The 23918-nt window shown below is 38.2% G+C and overlaps 1 long non-coding RNA gene across 1 annotated transcript in view; it reads right to left on the minus strand.

Annotated features, from left to right (window-relative positions):
- Positions 1–8534: 8534 nt before the first annotated feature.
- Positions 8535–23918, minus strand: part of LOC125753002 (uncharacterized) — a 31492-nt gene continuing 16108 nt past the window's right edge. The window contains exons 2-4 of the long non-coding RNA XR_007403781.1: positions 20652–20736; positions 16945–19305; positions 8535–10784 (exon numbers count right to left, since the gene is read on the minus strand). This is a non-coding gene — a long non-coding RNA (uncharacterized LOC125753002). The remainder of the gene's footprint in view (positions 10785–16944; positions 19306–20651; positions 20737–23918) is intronic.

A 23918-nucleotide genomic window follows, 5' to 3' on the forward strand; every position in this document is an offset into this window, starting at 1 on the left:
ATTCCAACTATATGACATATAGCTGGGAAAGGTGAAAATACAGACAATGGTGAAAAATCAGTGGTTGCCAGGGATTAAGAGAAGGGCGGATGAATAAGAGCACAGAGCACGTGTAAAGCAATGAAACTACATGATACTACATATGTATGACACCACAATCATGGATAGATGTCATTACATACTTGTCCAAACCCATTGAATGTACAGCACCAAGAGTGAACCCTTAGGTAGACTATGGACGTTGGGTGATTATGACGTGTCAATGTAGGTTCATTCGTCGTAACTAACGTACTCCCCTGGTGTACACCTGGGATGGTGATCACGGGGGATGCTGTCCATGTGTGGATGGAAGGGGTATTTGGGAACTCCCTGGACTTTCCTTTCAATTTTACTGAGAACCTAAACCTACTCTAAAAATAAAAGTCTTTAAATATGGGGAAAAAGGCAACTAAAAGTCAGAATAAGAATGACGAAATAGTATGGGCTTAAAGAAATTAGTAAGGGTTGTCATGTTCTGTCTCTTGTATCCAGTAACTAAACAGACACCAAGTTGTCATCCTCTGCAATACTGTAAAAAAGAAAAGGTCAACTAAATGTGGTTAAATAACTCAAGAGGGTGAAAAAGGTAAATGCTCAAAGTAGTCAACCACAGGGCCCTCGATGTATTTTCAGGAAAGTTTAGGATTATAAAAGTAAGTATCATTTAAGCCATATTCGGAAGAATTACACAAATGCACCCAAAACACCCTCCAGATTAAGTTTCACAAATGAAGTCATTGACCTGCACTGAGCTGAACACCACACGAGGTGACCCTTCTTCTAAAGTAATGAATATTCTTCAAACGGCAAGGGAACACAGGCTGCTGTTTGATGCCGATGACATTGAAAATTTAGGAGAACAGAGAGCCCATCATTTTTCATTTGTATGCAAATTTGTCTGTTCCAGAAATTAACCCCTGGACCCCACGTCAGTTTTCATCTCTAGGAATTTTCTTTGCCAGCACCACACGGTGTAGTCTTGTCGCTATCCTGAGGTCACCCGGCTTCCCTGGTTTAAAAACAACCACCATCCCCAAAGTCACAATGGTGCTTTGTTTACCCTCATTACTGGTGGATAAAGAGCAATAGAAGGAAAGGCCTGTTGTAAAATGCACATCTCTAATGGCCCGCCCCGGTGCCAGCAGCATTGAAATGCAAACTGCGTACTACTTTGGCCCAACAGCTCTGGGTTGACCACTGCTCCCGATCTTAAGGTGAACCCAGGACAATGGACCAATCCTATTACCCTCCTTTTCAGTCAGATCTTCAACTGTTAAAAAGTTCCTTTGTTATTTCCCACCTTAGACAAATGTCACCATCTACATGTGAAGGGGAGAGAGGTGATTGAGGTTTTTAATTGATGTGGATTTAATTATGCTAATTTAGACAGCTGTAAAGCATTTCAGGATAGCTGAAGAATAGGAGGGACAAATACAGGTGCCCTTCGCTGTAGGGGCTTAATTTTTAACCTAGGTAGTTTGAAAAGAGAAGGGCAGTTCAAAAGCGTGGGCAATTTAAGATTTGTGGAGGGAGGGAGGTCCTCCTCCGAAATACTTAGCAGGCTCAAGGAGCATCTCAGAGCCGAAAGAAACACTCATTCTCCATTGAAAACTCCAGGCTTGTCTCTAATTAGAATAGACCATTTTAAATGATGGGTTCATCAAGAGATGATTTCAGATAACACTAAACTAGAATTTAGGGATTAAAAATGACCTTGAGTCCCATCTCTGGAAATAACCACCCAATGAAAATGGGGATAAAAATTAGCAAGAATTTTTTAGATTTTTCTTTTTTTTCTTTTCTTTTCTTTTCTTTTCTTTTCTTTTTTCTTTCTTTCTTTCTTTCTTTCTTTCTTTCTTTCTTTCTTTCTTTCTTCTTTCTTTCTTTTATTTCTTCTTTCTTTCTTTTTAAAGGAAGGGACTTTTGAGTTTTTGAGCTTTAAGGACAAGATGAATTGACCTCACCATGTCTCTGACATGTGTTCCATTCCACTACTGGCAACATGGAGATGTGATATATAGCATCATCAGTGGGACTAGAGCATTCACTTCATCTTGAAATTGTTTTATAATACCGTTTTGGTATTTTGGGGGGCGGGGAGTAGGGGTTGGTGAGTAATGCAGGAAATCCTATTTAAGTTGTTTTGCATTTTAAACAAGAATGACATGGAATCCTACGCACTGTGTAGATGCTGAAGAAACCCTAACTGCTCTCGAAGGATGCTTGATTTTAAAGTGCAACATTGGACAGTCCAGTATATATTTAGCCGGAATGGAGAAGAAGGAGTTGAAGATCTTTATGACTTTTTTTGCAGCTTACTGGAGTGGGGAGGTCTCAAAACACTTCAGCTCTTCTGTTCCCATTCACCTCTGGGCTTTCTTCTGGCTCAAACTGTCATCCCTGCAGACACTGAGGGGCTCCTCCTAGGAGGCCTATTACATTTCTAGGGGACAAAGAGCTTATAAAGGAATCATCTTCCTTTCTCCCAGGCATTTCCTTCTCAACTCTGTGAAGCTTCTCTTCTGTGCATTTTCCTTTGTCCTATACTAATCAGAGATGTAATTAACTAGCAAAGAAAAGAAGCAGGGGCATCTGTCCTGTGTTCCACACAGAGGGTGGAGAGTGACCTTTCCAACCCTTCCCCAGTTTTTGGTGAAAACACACAGATTTGGGCTTGAATTTTGACTCTGGGTTTTACTCATCATTCAGATCTTGAATGGGTTATTTAATGTAACTGATTTAATAGAGTTACCAAATGAAATAACATAACCATAGTTCACACTGGTGGTGCTACGTGAGATATAAAAAGTGCCTAACACCAAGAGCCATCAATGATGTGTGTTCTTTTCCTCTTCTTATCACCCCAATACTTTACACTGTCTCTTTCCCAACACCCTTACTTTCTTGCTCTTTTCATTTATCCAGTCAGAACTTATCATTTCCATCTTATTTTACCCACTCCTGCAAATTTACTTTTATCTTTTTTATTTCCTTTCCTTCTTCTGCCAATTTATTACATATTTATTTTTCTTTTTGTGATTTCTCACAAATCCTTTCAGTATCTTCTTCTCATCTTTCCCCACTTTGGGAAGTATAACAAGAGTGGAGAAGGGAGAAGGAAGTTGTTACAATGGGGATCTCAAAGGAATGGAGGGGAAAAAAAGATGCATAAGAATTCTATGGATGGAATTTTGATATTACTGTGCCTAAAGGAATTCAAAATAGTGTGTGACTGATGTAAATCCAAACAAATTATTTTGTTCTATCTCTATGCTATAAGCATAATTGAAAATATGGAAACCAGTTATGTAAAAACAGTATGAAAAAGTTCCAACTCAAATTAGTTGAGGATTTGATTATAGCAGTCATATGATTCTGTTCTTAAAATGGCATAGAAATGGCAAGAATAGTTAGAATGGTAGCAGTCTTTTGACAGTGTTTTGATAAAATGCATTAATAAAAATAATAATGGAAATCTTGTTTCTAGCAATACAGCAAGCTGAAGTAACACAAACAGGTTTTTCTCTGCTAACTTGTGGGAATCCTGGATACAACATAACAAAAAATATAACACACAGTTAAGTTGAAAGAAAAAAATAAAATTGCCTCAGACATAAAGAAGAAATTTGTGGTTAAAGAGGTAAGCACAGATCTGACACCACAGTAACTGTGGAAGATACTGGTTTAGGTAAACAACAAGGATCTGTATGCTTCTACTTGTTACAAAGGAAGAAATAAATTTTCAGCAAATATTAGACCCCCAAAGATGAGCCTATGCAAGTGTGCATTCATACTGAGTTATTTGAAAATCTCAAAGAAACAATATAATGTGAAAGAAAGAAAGAAAGAAAGAAAGAAAGGAAAGAAAGAAAGAAAGAAAGAAAGAAAGAAAGAAAGAACAAGTGAACCTGACAAAAGCAAATCCCAGACCTAGGTGTAGGGACACTGACATAGCTTGGGACACTCAAGAGTCTTAAATCAAAGAAAAGCCCACCATACCAAAATGACAAGCTAAACAAGGAAACAAATCTGTGTAGGGAGAATCAGGAGGCACAACAGAAAGATTAGTATCCTTGATACTTTAATGTAATAAAATAATCTACAAGAATCTATAAAACAGTATGTTTAGAATGATAAAATTGATTAAAGAAGGAATAGCTAGGGGCACCTGGGTGGCTTGGGGGTTGAGCATCTGCGTTTGGCTCAGGTGGTGATACCCGGGTCCCAGGATCGAGTCCCCACATCAGGCTCCCCGCAGTGAGCCTGCTTCTTCCTCTGCCTCTGTCTCTGCCTCTCTCTCTCTCTCTCTCTCTGTGTCTTTCATGAGTAAATAAAATCCTTAAAAAAAAAAAAAAGGAAGAAGAAGGAATAGTTATAAAAATGCAAGAACAAAATATAATTTTTTAAAAAAGGAAAAGCAAATTTGAAAAATAACCCCAAAAATCAAGAAATTGAGAAATATGTTCATTAAAATGAAAATCCTCAGTGACTGAGCTATCCAGTAGCTAAAGGGCTATTGCCTTAACTGGAAACAGTATCTTCAATTACTATAAAAGAAAGGAGACCAAATACAATTTTTTTTTAATGCTAAGAGACATGAAGGAAAGAATGACATGGTCAAATATATATCTAATCAGAATTATAGAAGGATGAAATAATTAGAAATAAATCCATATCTAGGTGCAACACAGTAGAATAAATAATACTAAACTTAAAAACACATAAAATATTAAAAGCAACTAGAAAGAAAACTCAGATTATCTAAAGACTAATAATTAGGTTGAAGCACACTTTTCATCAATAAAAATAGAACCAGCAGGAAATGTAATACCATACCCCAAAGTGTGATAGGGAGAAACAACTGACAATTTATTTATTTATTTACTTACTTATTTATTTATTTATTTTAAGATTTATTTATTCATGAGAGACACACAGAGAGAGGCAGAGACAGGCAGAAGGAGAAGCAGACTTCTCACAGGGAGCCCAAGTGGGACTTGATCCCTGGATCCCAGGATCACGCCGAGCCCAAGGCAGACACTCAACCACTGAGCCACCCAGGCGTCCCAATAACTGACAATTTAAAATTTTATACCCAAATCAACTATAATTAAAGATGAAGCATATGATAAAGAGATTTTTGAATGAAAATTGATAGAGTTGACCATGCTCAGATTCCTCACTGAAAGAACTACTAAAGGATGTAATTCACCAACAAGAACATTGAACCAGAATAAAGGAGGGATATGGACCATAGTAATCAAATAATTTAGTAAATATGTGGGTAAATCTAAATAAAAACTGCAGTAAAAATATAATGACAGTTTAGGAGATGAAACAAAGGGGAAGTGAAATAATATATTGATAGCAGAAGAGCGTAGTGGTTGGAAATTAAAACAAATATGTCAAGCTTGCTTGCTTAAAAAAAATCAAAGAATAAAAATAGAAAGTGTGACTCCCATTTAATAACCAAAAAAAGGGGAAATGTAATTAATGTAAATAGGAATAGAAAAACTACAAAGTGAAACATGATAAATAGAAATCATAAATGCAATTTAAAATCTTAGGAAGTCCAAATATTTCATCAATCATACTAAAGGTGTATGGAATCAAGACTAACACTGAAACTTCATTAGCCTATATCATGTTTCTATAAGCAGTTGTAAGAAAGTCTGGAAAATAATAATTTGGGGAATTCCACTTGGAGAAGAAAAGATTTACAATGTGGAGAACTAACATGCAGTCACAATTACTGATTTCACTTAGGACAACCTACGTAACAAAAAAGGCAGACAAATGAGAAACAGTGGTATGGCCCACAGGAAATTCATTGGACCAAACCAAAAAATTTGTGTTTTTGTTCTAGATCTATCACTACTTTTGTGATAGTTGATTTCTCCTTTCTAGTTCTCAATTTCATCATGGATAAAATGAAGGATTTAGAGTGTTAATTTTTCCTTCATCATATAAAAAGTGCATGATACTTTGAGGTAATAAGAGAAGTGAGGGCAAGAGGCAGTTTAGGGTGTCCTTTCTCATACCCTCGGAAATCCACTCCCACAAACCTACACAACTGGATGTCACACATTTTAGTATGCCTACTAATCAGAAAAAGGTTTTCAAAGGAGTGCCACAGAGGCAGGCACCATCAATTGACTCTCCAATAGCCATCCTTTCCCTTTTTCTTTCAAAAAAGAATACCAATTTTGATCAGATTAGCATATGCCCATGTCAATACTTTTCTGATACCCTTTGCTAAAAACCAAATTTAACTGAGTAAAATTCAAAAGTCTTATTGGCTTTATTCAATGATTCATGAACCAGACAACATCCCAATTAGAAAGAAGCTCTCATGAGCTATACAAAATGGCAAACACTTATGGGCAGGAGGAGGCAGGATTAAAGCAAAGAGTCGATTATTTCAGATAAGGCTGCCTTTCCATGGTGAATGGAAGGGGTCTTTCGGCAGATTACCTCACTGGTGCTGATCATATCATTCCAGAAAGACCGGTTAAAAGTCATATTCCGGGGAGAGGCTACAACTACAATCAGGTTTCATAGTTAAGTCTTGGTTTCCTATGCCAGGCTTAGCACAAGAGACTCTCTTAGGTCCATTGTCTCTCTTTTTTTAAACATCTTCGTGCTAGGAAAGCCTCTTTGATACACATCTACCCAAAGAGACAAAGTTGGAAGGCCAATATGGATTTCTGGGAAAGCTTTGGCTTTCTTGGTGTGTAGACACGTGGTGGCCATCTTGCAGCCATAAAGCAACATCTCTGAGGAAAGAAGCAAGAGAACTGTATTAAAATCTGTCCTGACTCCTAACTCTGGGAAACGAACTAGGGGTGGTGGAAGGGGAGGTGGGCGGGGGGTGGGGGTGACTGGGTGACAGGCACTGAGGGGGGCACTTGATGGGATGAGCACTGGGTGTTATTCTATATGTTGGCAAATTGAACACTAATAAAAAATAAATTTATAAAAAAATAAATAAATAAAAAATAAAATAAAATTAAATTAAAATAAAAATAATAAAATAAAATAAAATAAAATAAAATAAAATAAAATAAAATAAAATAAAATCTGTCCTGATATTATTGAAAGATTGATCCAAGGCCAGCAGCTAGCTACCTTCCTCCAGACATTTTGTTAAGGAAGATAATGAAACCTCTCTTGTTTAAACCAAGTTTTCAGCTTTCTGTAACTTCCAGCTGAACACATTAACTGACGACGAACGATCTACTAAGGTTTGATTGTGTGTGTGCAGAGCCATTAGTGATGAGTCATAGAACTACACAAACTCAAATTCAAATTCAGAAAAGTAGAGTCAAATGTTGAATCCCATCTGTACTTTGCACAATGGAAGATATTTTAAATTTGTCACTGAAAACTAAAACAAATAGATAAATATATTGACTCATATTTATAGATACTGATTGTACAAACCTGTAACTAAATCTTCACTACACGAATACTCTTCAAGGTTACCTGACTCATCTGAAGCAGATGTTGTAAGGTCGGCAAAACATCTGATGTTTGAATCTTCAAAAATCTGAGAAACACTTTAGTAAGTGGGCAGGGCAAATAAAAAGTGTCGAATATGCAATTTCCTCTGGTTTGGCGCACTTTGACTTTTAGCGTCCTTGCTTTCTAGTGAGTCAAGAGCAGCTCCAGAATTCAGGCATTAAAAACCCATGTCACTGAGATTCAGTCTGCTGTTGAGTCGTCTGAATATTGTGCTCCCTATGGACTATAATAGATTTGCACAGCATTCATGGTCAATACACGTACGTTACTAGAGTTTTGATACATTTAGTTGGAATGCTTTAAAAATAGAGGTTCAACTAGTATTCTCACCGAGGCTCATTGAGGACATGTCCCTGTGTTTCTGATTTTTCTTGGATTAATCAATATTTATTCAAAGATACACTTAAGGTGACTGCTTTCACAATTTCTTCTGTCTTTAAAGGATTTCATTTCTGTGTTTGACAGAGAGAGAGAGAGAGGAGCACAAGCAGGGGGAGCAGCAGGCAGAGGGAGAAGCAGGCTCCCCACTGAGCAGGGAGCCTGATGCAGGGCTCCACCCCAGGACCCCGGGATCATGACCTGAGCCTAGGGCAGGTGCTTAGCCGACTGAGCCACCCAGGCACTTCTCACAATTTCTTCAAGGTCTTCAGCATAGATCGAAAAATTACTGTCCCACAGTTTGTGGATGTTTTAAAATGTGGTTTGTTGGACTAAAACAGAGGTGGAGAAGAGGCAAGTCTCATTCTAAAGCTTTGAGCCTGGAGAGGGAAAATTTTACTAATAGCAAAATAACACTGAGGGGCTATTTATAAATGGGTTTCCTTTTATGCAGAGTTTCAATCGGCGCAGGGGTTGGGGACAGGAGCCTAGGTGCTTTCCTCTTTATTTTTTTTAAAGTCAGAAACCTGTTATTTGTTAGGGGACAGAATCAGAAAGCCATGTGATGTAAAGGAAGAGAGCACGAACTAAGATTTGGTTTCAAATTCATTCAAATAGCTTTATTCAGTACATGGTCATTGAGTTATTACTACCAGGTGGTAAATACTTCCCTCGGGCCCAGAGATAAGATGGGGGAACAGAATAGCTGCAGTTCTTGTTCTCATGTGACTTACAGTCTAGTAGAGAAAACTCAAAGAAAAGCTTGCGCACAGAGGCATAATTACATGTACTGTAAAAAAAAAAAGGGCTGGGAACTTGAAGAGCTATCAGTGGCCCAGATTCAGCCTGGGGGGAGACAAAAGTGAGTCCCTAAAGAGAACATTCAAGCTGCAATTTTAAAGATAAAAAACCTAAGGCAGGGGCAGATGTCCACACCGAGGGTAGAGCGTGCACAGCAGTCCTGCGGTGAAGACACGTTCAGTCCATCCTCGCAAGTAATAAGCGACTGTGTCTGGATATCCTCGGTCGAGAAGAGAGAGAATCATCTGTTGCTTTCTGAGTAACCATTGGCAAGCTACTTGGCCTCCTTACATCCCAGGGTCCGACTCTGCAGGATATTGTGGTCATTAAATGCTATAAATTAAATTATATCGAGATAATTAAATATTGTGAAAATAAAGGATAACTAAGCGACCGTTTCCTGTACCTACGAGGGCCTGGCATCTAATAGATGCTGAATAAAACGAAGTTCCCCTTCCCTTCCTCAAGCTGAAATTATACTAAGCCATTCTACTGCAGTAGCTTCAGATATAATGAAACTTTTCGTATGATTGACTGTCTGATATTCCATGTGCCAACTCAAAGCCATCTCATGTTTATTTATTTAAGGTATTCTTAGTCTTGTCACTCATTCCTCAGATCAACTAGTTCGTTTCCATTCTTATGGGCTCCGATTAGATTGAACACAACGCCTTTTCTTCTCAGAGCTCACTGGCATCGTGAACCTACTCCCCTGGTGTATTAGGGTTCTCCAGAGAAATAGACCAAGGGGATGTGAATGTGCGTAGAGCACGAGAGAAGGATTTATTTTAAGGAATTGGCTCTGTAGACTGTGGGGGCTAGCAAGTTTGCAAGCGACAGAGCAGGCAGCAGGCTGGGGACCCAGGAGAAAGTTGATGCTGCATCTTGAGCATGAAACCAGTCTGGAGGCTGAGTTCCTTCTTTGTAGGGGGGCCTCAATCTTTCTTCTCAAAGCTTTCAGCTGATTGGATGAGGGCTACCCACCCTGTGGACAGTAATCTGCTTTTCACAAAGTCCACTGATTTCAGTGTTGATCACGTACGTCTAAGAAATGTCTTCACAGCAACATATAGACTGGTGTTTGACAAAGACGCTGGGTACCATAACCTAGCCAAGATGACTCATGAAACCAACCATGGCCCCTGGCCAGGCCGATCCAATGTGAGATGAGTGCTTTACCCAAAGGCTGCTGCCCCCTGTCAGGGGCTGCTGGGTCTCTGGAGTGGCCTGAGGACACAGAGTGTGGATATGAATGCATGCCAGCTGACCTCTGAGTTGGTGTCAGGGGCCTGTGGATTCAAGACATCAGGGAAGGCCAGGGCGAGAGAGAAGTTCAGACACAGAAGGGCATCCACACAGGAAGCAGGAAGTGAGCAGAGACCATGTGGCCAAGGAAAGCTTGATTGCTTAGAAGTCAGCAGGGGACGAAGGAGGCCAGAGAGTACCAGGGCAAAGCAGGAGATGCGCCATCAGGCACAGAGAGGGGCATGAGGCTGGCAGCGCTCAGCAGCAGTTGTTGAGGAGTCAAAAAGATAACTGGAGCTCCAGAGGTACGTTCTTGCCAAGTGATATTTTGGTTTCCACCCAAGTCCCAAAGGTACAGCTATGGTTATGCCTGAACAATGCTCCGGAACCCCCGGTCCACCAACTTCTTCCGCATTGTCATACGTTGTCTTAGTCTGTTTGGAGGGCTGTAGCAAAATACCACAGATGGGGTAACTTCTGAACAGCAGATACTGATTTCTCTCAGTTCAGGAGGCTGATCTCTGGTTTATAGAAAGCCGTCATCTCCTTGTGTTCTCACACGGCAGCAGGGCTGAGGGAGCTCCGTGGGGTCTATTGTAGGAGGACACTAATCCCATTCATCATGGCTCCACTCTTATGACCAAGTCATCACATAGGGCATTGGGATTTCAACACATGCTTTCAACATATGCACAAAATAAACATTCAGATCACAGCGTTTTCTGGCTGCAGACCTTGGCTTGCCTCCCAATCCACCTTGGGTAATGATTTTGAAATCTGAGCCCCAGCTTTCATATCTGTAAAATGGAAATAATAATGTTACAGTCCTCGTGAAAATTAAATGAGATCATCAGTATATCAAAAGCTGTTAACATTGTACTTGGTCAGTAGTAGGTGTTTAATAAATGTTACCCATTATCATAAACTGTATCCATCTCCTCCATTGGAACCACGTTGGAAAGTTAATCTCGGCCACTAAGAAAATGCCTCTTCTTTATGCATGTGTCTAATGAGATAATTTTTAAAATTCTGTAGATGTTAGCATATTTCTATTATATTTAATTTGTGTTTGTTCTGTTCCTTCTGTATCTGCCACCAAAAGTTAAGAACTTATAATGTCCTTCATACTCCCCAGAATGTCTCACAATTCCCAGGGACTATTATAAAAGTTAGCAAACATTTATTGAGAACATGCTATGCTCAGGGTCCCATACCAGATGCTCTTCACTACAGTGGATTAATGTGTCTACCAATACAGAAAATTTTCATGAACTGCATACAAAGTCTCACCACCAAAGTGAGAACATAATAATATAAACCTGGAGAACATGCAACTGGGTGACTGGGGGTAATTTCAAAGACAATCTCAAGATCCAGTGAGTCGTGATCAGTTGTTGGTTAACATATATGCAATATCTGCTCTATGCAAGCAGGACACTCCTTAGCTTTAAAAGTGCTATAAGATGACCCGACATAAAGATATATTCTCTGTTTAGTCATTTTTCTTTGAAGAGGTGATCTATGATTATAAATTTTCATTAGATACTAGCAGCATTCTTGACACTAAGCAGACACGGCGAGTTGCTAATCACAGCAAGGGTCACTTATTTTCTGTTTTGGGTCACTTATTTTCTCTATTGAAGGAAAGAAACATGACAGCTCTCTGTTCGTAATGCCAAATTCAAAAATCCATTTTCTTTTTTTAAAATCCGAGTATCATGTTCCTTCTAACCATATTTCCCCTTTAAACCTGGTTACTCACTCTTGTCTCCATAGTTTGCAAGACCCTCTTTGGTAAACAAGACACACTACCTGCAGGAATCGAAGGTTGAAGGAAAACTGAACCCCATGCCAGGTTGTAGGGGCAGAGGCGTAGATTGTGTTGTCAGAGTCGCTGCATGCATTGTCCGTGGGCCCTCCTTCCGTAGAGCCCGAACAGCCAAACAGTGTATCTTCCCATGAATATATTATCAGTACTAACTTGACAATCTTGCTGTTGACAGTATTGATCGTACTTCACGTCACTCCCCCTCCTGTGGTCCAAAACCAGATCCAACACCCCTGAGCCCACACTGGGGATACAGCAGCTGAAGGGCCAACTGCCAAAGGATCTGGAACAGAGTCTTTCCAGCCTCGGCACCTGACTTCCTGGCTGCCTCTCGTTCAGGTCTCATTGGTTGATGTGACAGCTGTGGTTTTGACAATGAGCTTGGTGTTGGGTCAAGTTTTTGTTTGGCTGACTTACTGCCTCGTGTGCCATTTTCCTTGACTCACCCTTGATTACAGGGAATGTTCTTTATTACCTTTTAAAATCATATGATATCCATAAGCAAAGCTTTGGATTAGAGTTTTTGAAAGCATTACCCATGACTGATTTTTTTTTTTTCAATGCTGAAATGTAAGAAGTAGGGCTAGAGCCAGCCGAAACCCTGTGTTTAACCCGGCAGTGTATCAAATATCATTTGTAACTTCAGAATAAAGTGCACAGAATTTTTTCCCTTCCTAGGAACCTGGATGCAATGCCTGCTGGTGTAAACAATTTATAAATGCAAAAGCAGTAAGCAGTTTTATATATTAGGCAGGGTGTGAGAATCTCCCTTTCCCCAAAATTGTAAAAGAGTAAATATTTGTGTTATAGGGAATGAGAAGTAACAATAAGTATAACTCTATTGATATGACAGCTTTAATCCTATAGTTATAAGACAGGTCACTTGCAAAACTTGCTTACACAAGGAAAACATTCTCAGTGTTATTGTTTTTTTACTTATTTTAAAAATATTTATTTATTTATTTATTTATTTATTTATTTATTTATTTATTTATTTTAAAGTAGACTCCATGCCCAGTGTGGGCTCAAACTCATGACCCTGAGATCAAGAGTTGCACACTGGACTGACTGAACCAGCCAGGCATCCCTGCTGCTTTTTCAAACCATAGGATACCATCCCCCTCAAAACAGACTGTGATAATTAATGTCAATAGTACGAAAATTCTATGTCATGTAATTTATTTCTGCTTTGTTATAAGAAGGCCAAATTGACTGCCAGCATTAGAGATGTTGAAAATAATGCTGTATGTTGATGAAATAATTCATTGCTTCTATTGATTCTCCTAATTATACATTGGTATTTTTTTTAAGATTTTATGTATTTATTCATGAGAGATACAGAGAGAGAGAGGCAGAGACACAGGCAGAGGGAGAAGCAGGCTCCATGCAGGGAGCCCGACGTGGGACTCGATTCCGGGACTCCAGGATCATGCCCTGGGCCAAAAGCAGGTGCTAAAACACTGAGCCACCCAGCGATTCCCTAAATTGGTATTTTAAAGAACTATCTTTGTTGTATTTTTAATCATATATATAAAATATCTAAATATTACAGAAATATATAAAGCAAAATATAAGAGTCTTGCAGAAACTCTTATGTAAACAGTCTGGTGAATATTCCTTCAAATGTTTCTCACCAGAGGTGCCTGGATGGCTCAGCGGTTGAGCACTTGAGTGGTTGAGCGTCTGCTTTCAGCCCAGGTCTTGATCCTATGATCCAGGATCTGGGATCGAGTCTCATGTCGGGCTCCCTGCATGGAGCCTGCTTCTCCCTCTGCCTGTGTCTCTGCCTCTCTTCTGTGTGGGTCTCTCATGAATAAATAAAGTCTTTAAAAATTTTTTTCTCTCTATATTCTAAATGTATATGGATATACTTTTTACCAAAATGATAGCATCCTATAATTCTTCTCAGTGACTTCATTTTTTAAATTTATTTTAATTTCTATATTTAATATTTCTTAGACCTCTCTTCCATTTCATGTCTAAAATTGTCTCATTCTTTGAATATGTACAAGCAGTTAGGGATTCGTGGGCTCTGCAACCAATTGGCTTGGTTGGGTCCGAATTCTAGTTCGACCATTAGTAATTCCGTGATTTTGACACGTTATTCAACTTCACTGGATTTCACTTCCTGAACCCGTAAAATGTGATATTAACAACATCTACCTGAAAATGGTTGGTGTGTGGAATGGAGAGGTGCTGTTTAGCAGTTGGTAAGAGAGCAGCTATGACCGTGCTGCTGGATGTCTTGTTAGCAGTGCCGTGTCGATAAGCCTTTTGATTCACTGCAGTTTTTATTCTCATAATGCAATAGTGAACATCCTTCTCACTGCAGCTGTACCAATGTTGTAAGTATTTCTGAAGGTCAAATTTTGGGAAGTATAATTTTTTAATCATAGGTGATACACATTTTTTTCAACTGATAGATATTGCAGAGTAACCAACCATCTCCAAAACTGTTTACATTGTAAAGAAGAGTGAAATGGAGTAAATTTGGGATTATGAGAAATACTTTATTATATCTTTTCCCTATACATAAAAATGCACAGAATTTTTGTTTTTAACAAATGAGCAGGGGATTGCTGTTATACAGCATATAATAAATTAACACTTATCCATAAAAGTCAGAAAACATTTTCTTCTTGTTTTTTTAAGATTTTATTTATTTATTCACGAGAGACAGAGAGAGGGAGGCAGAGACATAGGCAGAGGGAGAAGCAGGCTCCATGCAGGGAGCCTGATGCAGGACTTGATCCCAGCACCCAGGATTACGACCTGAGCCAAAGGCAGATACTCAACCGCTGAGCCCCCCAGGAGTCCCTGGAAAGCATTTTCTATGTGATCCTCACCATCCTCACATTTCTGCGGCATCTTTGAGCCCTCTTTCCTCAGAGAAATAACTCATAATAACTTATCTATGTTAACTATGGACTGTTACTATGATAATAGGATACTATGTACTGCAGAAGATGATATTCCATCAGACAACTACTCAAATACCTACCAATCAGATATGTAACAAATGTTTGTGGAAATTAATAAGGTGAGATATGGAATAATTATGCCATCTTCTCTAAGTATGGCAACATTCCTGAAACCCAAATTGAACACATCACCTGCCAACTCTACCACATATCCAGAATTGAGATTATTCCAGGCTACTTTTCTAAAGTCACATTAGATCTCAAGGAGGGGGAAATCATCTTGATTCCAATTGCCTTTATGGTTTAGTAGTAGATGTTATATGGTGGCATGAGGGAGCATTCCCTCAAACAGTGAGCACTGAAAAGCAAATATGTTACACATCTGGAAATATGTATTTATTTCTAATTCTTTGGCATTAAGCTAATTTGAGATTTTTTCAGGGATAATAACATCTGATACAATGACACCCTAAGAGTCACTAGACCTCTCTCAATATAAAGTCTTTAAGGGAGGAAAGTTTTTTTCTTCTACTTTTCTAGGTTCTTTGTTTGGTCTAATAATTAAATTGACATAAAACAGATTAACAAGAGAAAACCAAATTTAGTTACCTATGTACAGGAGCCCATTAAAATATGAGGCCCAAGGGTAAATCAAGCAGTTGAGGCTTATATGCCATCCTGAGCTAAGAAATGGGGTTGGGGCTCAGGGCTTTAAAGGGAAGGACAGTAATTCAAAAGACAACAAGGAGAACAGATGTTTGGTAAGTAGATGTTCATTCTGCTATAGGTCTTTCAGATAAAAGTTATCTCTGATAATTTTCTTTCTGGACCAGGCTCCCTACCTAAATTATTTTAAGTAGTCAAAGGAGAGGAGAAAGTTTTTCTTTAGTCTGCTGGGTTTTAATTGCCTTCAGCTCAAAATAATCACATGCCAAAGTGGCATATTTTGGTGGCACATATTTTCCTCCCCTTAAGCCAAAAAAAATTTTTTTAATAATGAAGAGTTTTTGCATCTCATTAACAGAAAGGTAAAGATAGTTATATAGAAGTTTCCAAAGGTAAACCTGTTCTTATATACAACAGCAAATATTGTGCTTTTTACAAAGTTTTATTCGTTTCCATACTCATTGTTTACGAGCCTAGAAATCTGCACAATGGAATTTTTAAATGAAATAAATAAAAAAGCTTGAATATTATAATGGAGAATTTTATTTTACCCTTTAGTAGGTGGCACTGGTATCTATCAACTTCAGAGGCAGTTGAAGTTGCCTTTCGAAAAATGGGAATTGGGGGCCAAATAAAAAATTAATACCCATCTATATTTAAAGAAAAGTTATTCAGAAACAGTGTTTACTTGATATAGTTTTATATTTAACATATTTTGGACATAATCAATTATCTTATCCTTTAAACTATAATTTGTCTATAATAGTAAAGCCTAATTCTTTGGAAATAATGCTCAGTGTAATTGGCAATTGTAGAGTTTTAAAGTATATTATAGAATAGTCTATCACTCGACACTAAATTGAAATTTTAAAGAAAATGATGGAAATAGCTGTAAGGGGAAAAAAGTAGCCTTTTAAATCTAATTTGTTATGCACTGCAGTAGGGTAATGGATGCAATGAAAGTTCTTTTATGGAGTTCCCATGTCCAAAAGGTATTTAGGTAGCAAAAGATGTTAACCAGACCCCCTGCAATCCCCCTTTAACTGAAGATAGCAGGAAATAAGGAATATAGGTCTGTGTCCTCCTGATTTTTATTTCCTTAGGAGTACGACTTATGCAAAGGACACCTTAGGCTGCTTAGCAGATCACAAAGGGTGCACTAGACCCCCTTGCTGTCTGCTTAAATAGAGTGATCTGAAGGATGGCTGAAACCATACCGGGAGTTCAATCCTTCAGGTGGGTCTTTTCAAATTCCAATAGTGAGGAGTTACTGGAGAATTGGTGAGGATTTCACTAGGTCCCAGCAGGTTTGAGATCAAAAGCTCTGGTTAAATAAAAGCCTGTTGGGAAATCTTAAAACCTCTTTGTAATGTAACTTTAAAAAGTTAATACAAAGAACCCTTAGACTGAAGCCCGTAACAGCACGAACAAAGAGTATATCAAAACTGATTCCATTAAGAGAGAGCGGACATACAAATTCACTTAATTTAAAGAGCAATCCAGTTATATTACTATGTGAGAGCGTAGAACTTATACCCATACCATCGAGCCCATTTAGAAGATGTGCTCATTTCTCGCCAGACTTGATTCTTTGTCATTCAGATATGCTTTTTAAACAACATATATATTCATTTTCTGAAAAGAGAAAGAGCGATGTGCATTTAAATTCACTCCTAAAGAAGATACTTTTAAAACAAATTAAAATTAAACTTGATGGGGACCCATCAGTCCGTTGGCTATCTCCTTTTCATGGTGTCAAACTGCTAATTGCCCATTCTCCTTAAAATAATAAACCTTGAATTGATATTGATTGGTGGATCATTAATGAGTGCATTAATTATGATATAATTTTTGTAATTAATACCAATCCATTTCTTCACAAGTCACACACTTTTATTAACTGAACTCATCCATTAATGGTTTAATGATAATATTCTGCTCAGTCAACAACCACCCCCAAAAAAATCTTCATTTGGTTTTAATGACTGAATTTTGCAATTAGTTTTGAATCTTTTAAAACACTTTCGTGTATTTGACGTGTCTCATATTTTCACATTAGGTATGTGATGGATGGGTTAAGTATTGCTTACCTTTTTTTTGTAATAAATGGGGATACTGATGCACACTTGGTAGGACAAATAATGTGCTCTCGATTACACAGCCACTTTGAGAAGGCTTGGACCAGAACCTGTAGCTCCCAATGTCAAGCCTAGAAATTTTTCAACTGAGCCATGTCTCACAGATCTCAAGGTAATTGCAGCCTATGTTAAAAGATAAACTGAGGCGTATTAAGAGTTTATATGAGCAACAATTGATTCAAATAGGACGGCATCCAACCTAGCAGATAGAAAGGAGCTCTGTGGAGCTGTGTACCAAATGAGACACCTTTCTAGGTTGCAGGGAGCAGGAACAGGAAGTTACACTAGACAAAAAAGGAGCTGGAGATTGCAGGGTCACTCCCCTCTAGGGGATGGCAGGGGCCTATCTGGTGCTGATCAAGGGATCCCCAACTGACTGGTTTAAGATTCCATTTCTAGAAGAGCCAAAATGGTAATTAAGTCTCAGTTTTGGCACACGGGCTTAGTATAAAGGACTCTATCTTGGGCCTGCTGTCTGGTTTTTAAGTCACACACAACTGTATTTATTCCAAAGAACACCTTTCCAAGTGTGGTCATTATCGATAGCCAGCCAATAGCCTGAAATTCTCATATTGATAGATGGAGAAACTGTGGTTTGTGTATGCATATTCAATTTGTTATCTGCATTTTGTCTTGTCTTCTTTGCTCATATCTTCTTTTTCCTCTCTCCTTCCACCTCTGTTCTGCTCTCAACGTGTGATCTGATTAATGACGGAGAAATGAAAAAAAGGAGGGTGGCATATTAAGTCTCTGGGAGTTTCTGTGGGAAAGACATAAAAAGCTCCGGAAAAAGGGCAAGTATTCCTTGAATGAACCATTCCAATGAGTTGTTTGTTGTTGTGTTTTGTTGTTGGTGGTTGTTTTTTGTTTTTGTTTTTGTTTTTACCAAGTACCAGCAGTCCCTTAAAAAAATATGAACAAAGATCTCAATTTTACTGAAAATAATTTTACATTTTTGACAATTCTGCATCCTCAGAGAGTCTCCACTGAAACAGTTGAGCCGGAACCCTACCCTCCGACAAGTGTACCATCAGACATTGGTCTGCTTAAAGCTCATCAGCGAGCAACTATTGATGTCTGTCCTGATGGAATGTTGACTCACCTAGGTCCTCTACTATGCAAATTTTCAAATCATTAGCAAAGGGTGCACACGGTTGCTAAATCTTTGATTCCCAAATATGTATATATGAGAATGCATTGTGAGTGTATTCACATACCTATTCCATATCGATTACATATATGCTCATACCAGTACAGTTAACCGGTCAGATGTTATTGGAGGATAGATAATTCTGCTCCAACACTGACTCCATGGTCAGTGGGAACTCTGAGACTAGCTTATCCCAATTGGATATTTTGGATACTTTTATAGACATACTAAGACTTTACTATTCCTGGAGTTATTGCTTAATTGTTTAGTGGGCTTTGAATTTTTAAATCCATTCCAATACATATTCTAGTATTTGAACTCAAGTCTTGAATTTCATAAGTTCAAAAATCACTCCTCTAGCAATAAATACCTTGAACTTAAAAGGTATTCTTTGAACCCTTGGCACACCATCAGCAAGGTTCTGGACACTAGAATAACTAAATAAAAGAGGTTATTTTAACAGTATGTATTACAGAACCAGTTTTGGGACATTTATAATTTTGTGGTGGGTGGAATACCTGCAAAGATGACACACAAATTCAAGAATCATTCCATATTGTTTCTTCAGCGACTACCACAGGATGCATGATAGATGCTTAATAAATGCCAACTGAGCTAATGAATAAAAAATAGATGAACAATTAAAGGACAAAACGAAACAGATGATTATGTGTTGAATTTTTTTCAGTGACCAAAGGAGAAAAAGCAAAAATTAATATCTAGAATTTTTCAAAGTGAAAATAGCTGTCTTTTCTCACTAATAAATAATGCATGTTCACTGGAAAGTATTCAAATATCTCACAATAATTCCTCTATTAAAGAAAACCAGTTTTAATGATTTAGTATATGTTGTTCGTCCATGCACATTAAACGTCGACATTTTTTAAAACAAAATTGGAACCAAAATACATGTATGTTTCTTTCAATGGCTGACTTTAAAAATTTAACAATACATGCTTATACCTTTCCATAATACAAATGTCTCTCTTTAATTGGCTAGCTCATATTTTATATATCTAGTAATGTATTTAGCTCTATTTTGATTGTATATTGATATTTTGATTATATTAATTTTTTATTCTCATAAAGGACATTTCAATAAATATCTTTTAATATTTTTCAAGTTCAGATTTATTTTCTTGGCATAAATTCTAAGACACAAGATGGGTTTAAAATGTTGAAGTATTTTGGTAGAATTATTCTCTAAAAAGGTTGTGTCAGTTTATGCTCCCACCAACTACACATAAGCCATTTTCCCTATATGTTAGCCTGGATAGAATTCATTTAAAAAATCGTTGATAATCTAATAAGGAAAATAATCACATTGTTTTCTTTTTTTCCTTACTGTTGCCTTAAATCTTAGACTACATAGGGACCTTTTAAATAAATCAATCATTTGATAAATCACACATGGCCCAGCCATGGAAAATGTCAAGTGCCAAATTGACTTCCTTCTCCTCCTATCTAACACCTTACTGGAGTGTGTCTTTGCAGTAGATGTGAATCAAAGAAATAAGATCTCTTTACTGGGTTAAAAACACTTAGGAAAGATCAAATCTATGTATTAAACTTTAAAATGAGAAGCTTTTGATTATTGAGGACTATAATTACTTTTCATTACTATTCCCCTCTATTCAGGTGGGTAATTAAGTAAGTAAAACAGTCCACAAAGTATATGACACTGTTTTATTTTTATTTTTTTTTTTTTTTTTAAATTTTTTTTTAATTTTTATTTATTTATGATAGTCACAGAGAGAGAGAGAGAGAGGCAGAGACACAGGCAGAGGGAGAAGCAGGCTCCATGCACCGGGAGCCTGACGTGGGATTCGATCCCGGGTCTCCAGGATCGCGCCCTGGGCCAAAGGCAGGCGCTAAACCACTGCGCCACCCAGGGATCCCTATGACACTGTTTTAGAATGCATTCTTCAAGTCATCTTACTACCAGTAATAAGACAACCTACCTGTAACACTTTTGAAGGCTCCAGTGGGGTTGTCCACCACACACTCACCAAGCTGCTGACATGATGTGAGGATGGGAGAAAGAATCTGTGAAACAAACAGATGTGTCTAAGAATGTACCATTAGCAACATGAATAAAAACCATTCTGTATCTCCATAGTCCTAGTCTGTTTATGTGCCAAACCTTGTCATAGAAAAAGAAATTGCACTTTTATCATTCTATCCCAAAGAGTGAACACTGGTCAGTATCTCCTGCCCATGAAAAATGGCAGGATCTTTGTGGGAAAGTCCTAAAGGTGTCATATGTTTCTTTACAGAAAAGAACTTGGTCAGCACTTCCTTGTAGCCTGCCCTTGGGTATTGAATTGTCCGTATTCTGAAGGCAAAAGGGTAAAGATCTCCAGCCCTACTATTTTAGTACTCACTACAAAAGGAGTGTAGTGAGCTACCTGGTATGCTCACTGAGAGATAGTAGTTGTGTTAGGTGTCTACTGCTATGTAACAAATAAACCTAAAGTGTAGTGCTTTAAAACCCCACACATTTACTATCCTACAGTTTCTGTGGGTTTGGAATATGGCACTATGACAGAAGTTGTATTTTTCAACCTAATCAGGGAAGTGACATCCAATCATTTTGTCTGTATTCTATCACTAAAAGCAAGTCATTAGGTTCAGCCCATACTCAAGGGGAGAGGATTAGACAATGTTGTGAACACTGAGAGGTAGGGATCATCAGAAGCCGTCTTGGAAGGTTATCCATGACAAGTGGTTTCTCATTTGATGGCAGTAGAGGACCCGGTGGGAAAGTGGGAAGGAGAATGCCAGGAAACATGGTGGAAGAGGGATTCCTTGGGAATAAGGCACATAATACCCTAGTGATATACACACTGTCCATAAACACAGTAGAATATGGGGGTATTAGCTGCCTTGAGAAAGTGTGTTAAGTCCCAGGTCAAATTACTATATACCCTGTCAAAGCAATAATGCCTCTAATTACGAATACAGTGGGAAAAATCGAAACAACAGGTATTCCGGAGTCAAGACGGCAAAACCTAAGACAAAGACAGTAATTGATAACAAAGAAACACAGACTCAAGCAAAAGGGAAAATATTCCATAGCGAATGTAAAAAAAGATTAGAATTCTTATTCCCTTAAAATGCTGTATCTAACAATTAACATTGACAGAATGAAATTAATGGCATTCAAAAGAGTCTGAATCTGTATTTATCCTATCAAACATATCCACATGCCATTTATTTATCATTTGGCAAGTGGAAATTTTGAGTTTGTTTTGCCAAAAACATAGACCTAGTGGTAATTTACTGTTATTACCCTTATTTTGCATCCACCTCTCACGTTGATGGGATAGTTGGTCAAGGTAGGGGTGTGAACAGAACAGAATAAAGTATAGCTCACCGATCTACACAGGGGTAGGGGACTCATTCTTATGGTATCTCTGTTATTAGCACGGCTGTTCTAATCAGTTGAGCTAATCAGCTGAGCGTATGCGTGTGTGGGTTATATACGTATTTTTATGATAACAAAAATGAACAGAGATACAGCAGATAAATTGTCTTAACAGGTTATGCTTGGTTTTCGTGTAAAAACTTACTAATTAATGCAAGTGTTGCAATCATTTTTATGACATTCCTCAAAGATGGCACTTTAAGGGTTATGCCATATGCTGATTGACAGCAGCCATAATTCCATACAATGAGACTGTATCATATTGTTTGAAGTGAGGTGATACTCATCTCTTGAAACTGATCAAACATCCTACTGCATCAAACAGTATTACAACATAATCATGCTGTATGTGGGGACTGCCAAGGTTGATCACCATGTTGCACTCCTTTCCCTTGGACTTCTCTAATAGCGGTTGTGACACGCCACTGCTTCCACATTTTCCTTTAAGAACTGCCAAATCTGAGACAGAAGAAAAAAAATCCTGCATAAAATTGTGATGTGGTTATGCTGTGTGAGTGTACATCTGTAGACTGCTTTAGAATAACAAATTTGCTCCTGCTAAGATCTCCCTAAATGTACAAATAAAAATGTAGCAGGGCCAAGAGAAAAAGCAAAGATTCCAAACAAGGTGAAAATAATCCAAACGCCCTTTATTTATTTATTTTTATTCACTAAACAGGACACTTGGAAAAAATGCCTTTTTTTTTTTTTTAAATACTTTTCAGTGTCTGTAACTCCCGATGATAATTTTTTCTATTGTGCTGTTTTGCAAAGCCACTTGATTTTTCTACTGACCTTGGGCTATTTTGGCTTCAGATGAAAATGATTAAGAGTCTGTTCTTCTCCCACTCTCAGTTACTGCTGATCTTAGAGAGAAGAGTGAGGATGGGCATGAGTGAATGAGGGTGATTTAGCTATTCTTTTAGTGGCATTCTTCATGGCGTGCAGTCTGGTAACACAGTGGCTTGGAGGTGATGAATTTAGGGACTGCCCTTTTATTTATTTATTTATTTATTTATTTATTTATTTATTCATTTATTATTTATTTATTTAGCCCTTTTATTATCTATCCATCTACCCACCTGCCCATGCATCCATGTATCCATCCGTCCACCTACCTGATATCCTGTAAAAGAGTCTTGAGATATTTTGGGGACTATGTTCAGAATAGTTTAGAAAGAGGGCACCTGGATGGTTCAGTGGTTGAGCGTCTGCTTTGGCTTGGGTTGTGGTCCCACATCGGGCTCCCCATGGGGAGCGTGTTTCTCCCTCTGCCTAATTCTCTGCCTCTCTCTGTGTGTCTCTCATGAATAAATAAATAAAATCTTTAGAAAAAAGAATAGTTTACAAAGAAACAGAGTGTTCAGATGAGAGTCATCTGTTCATGATGACATTCACTGAGAGATATGTTAACAATCCTGGTTCTCTAGTGTGAATCCGTGCAAGTCTCCAAGATGTCACCACCCTATTCACTTGTGCAACTCTACCCTAAACCAGACCTCTTAGGCTAAACACTCTGCATTTTAGGCCTGAGGAAATCATGTGACTCTTTCAGAGACACACTGGGATGTCTGGAACATAGAGGCTGTCTCTGACTGGTTACCTGAACTTCCACACAGCCATTGTCTTCTACTGCTCCTGTGTTATGGTGGGCACCAGGGAATTTGTAAGGCTGGAGGCCTTTTTGGGCTCCCCCAAGATACAAGATCAGATAGCTGTCTGCTCCCAGATTCCTTGAACCATGGACATTTCTCCCAGCTTAGGTGTGAGAGGGTGGCCAAAGCCCCATTCACAGAAGCAT

This window comes from Canis lupus, chromosome 19 (genome assembly GCF_003254725.2).
Source record: "Canis lupus dingo isolate Sandy chromosome 19, ASM325472v2, whole genome shotgun sequence".
Classification (NCBI taxonomy): Eukaryota; Metazoa; Chordata; class Mammalia; order Carnivora; family Canidae; genus Canis; species Canis lupus.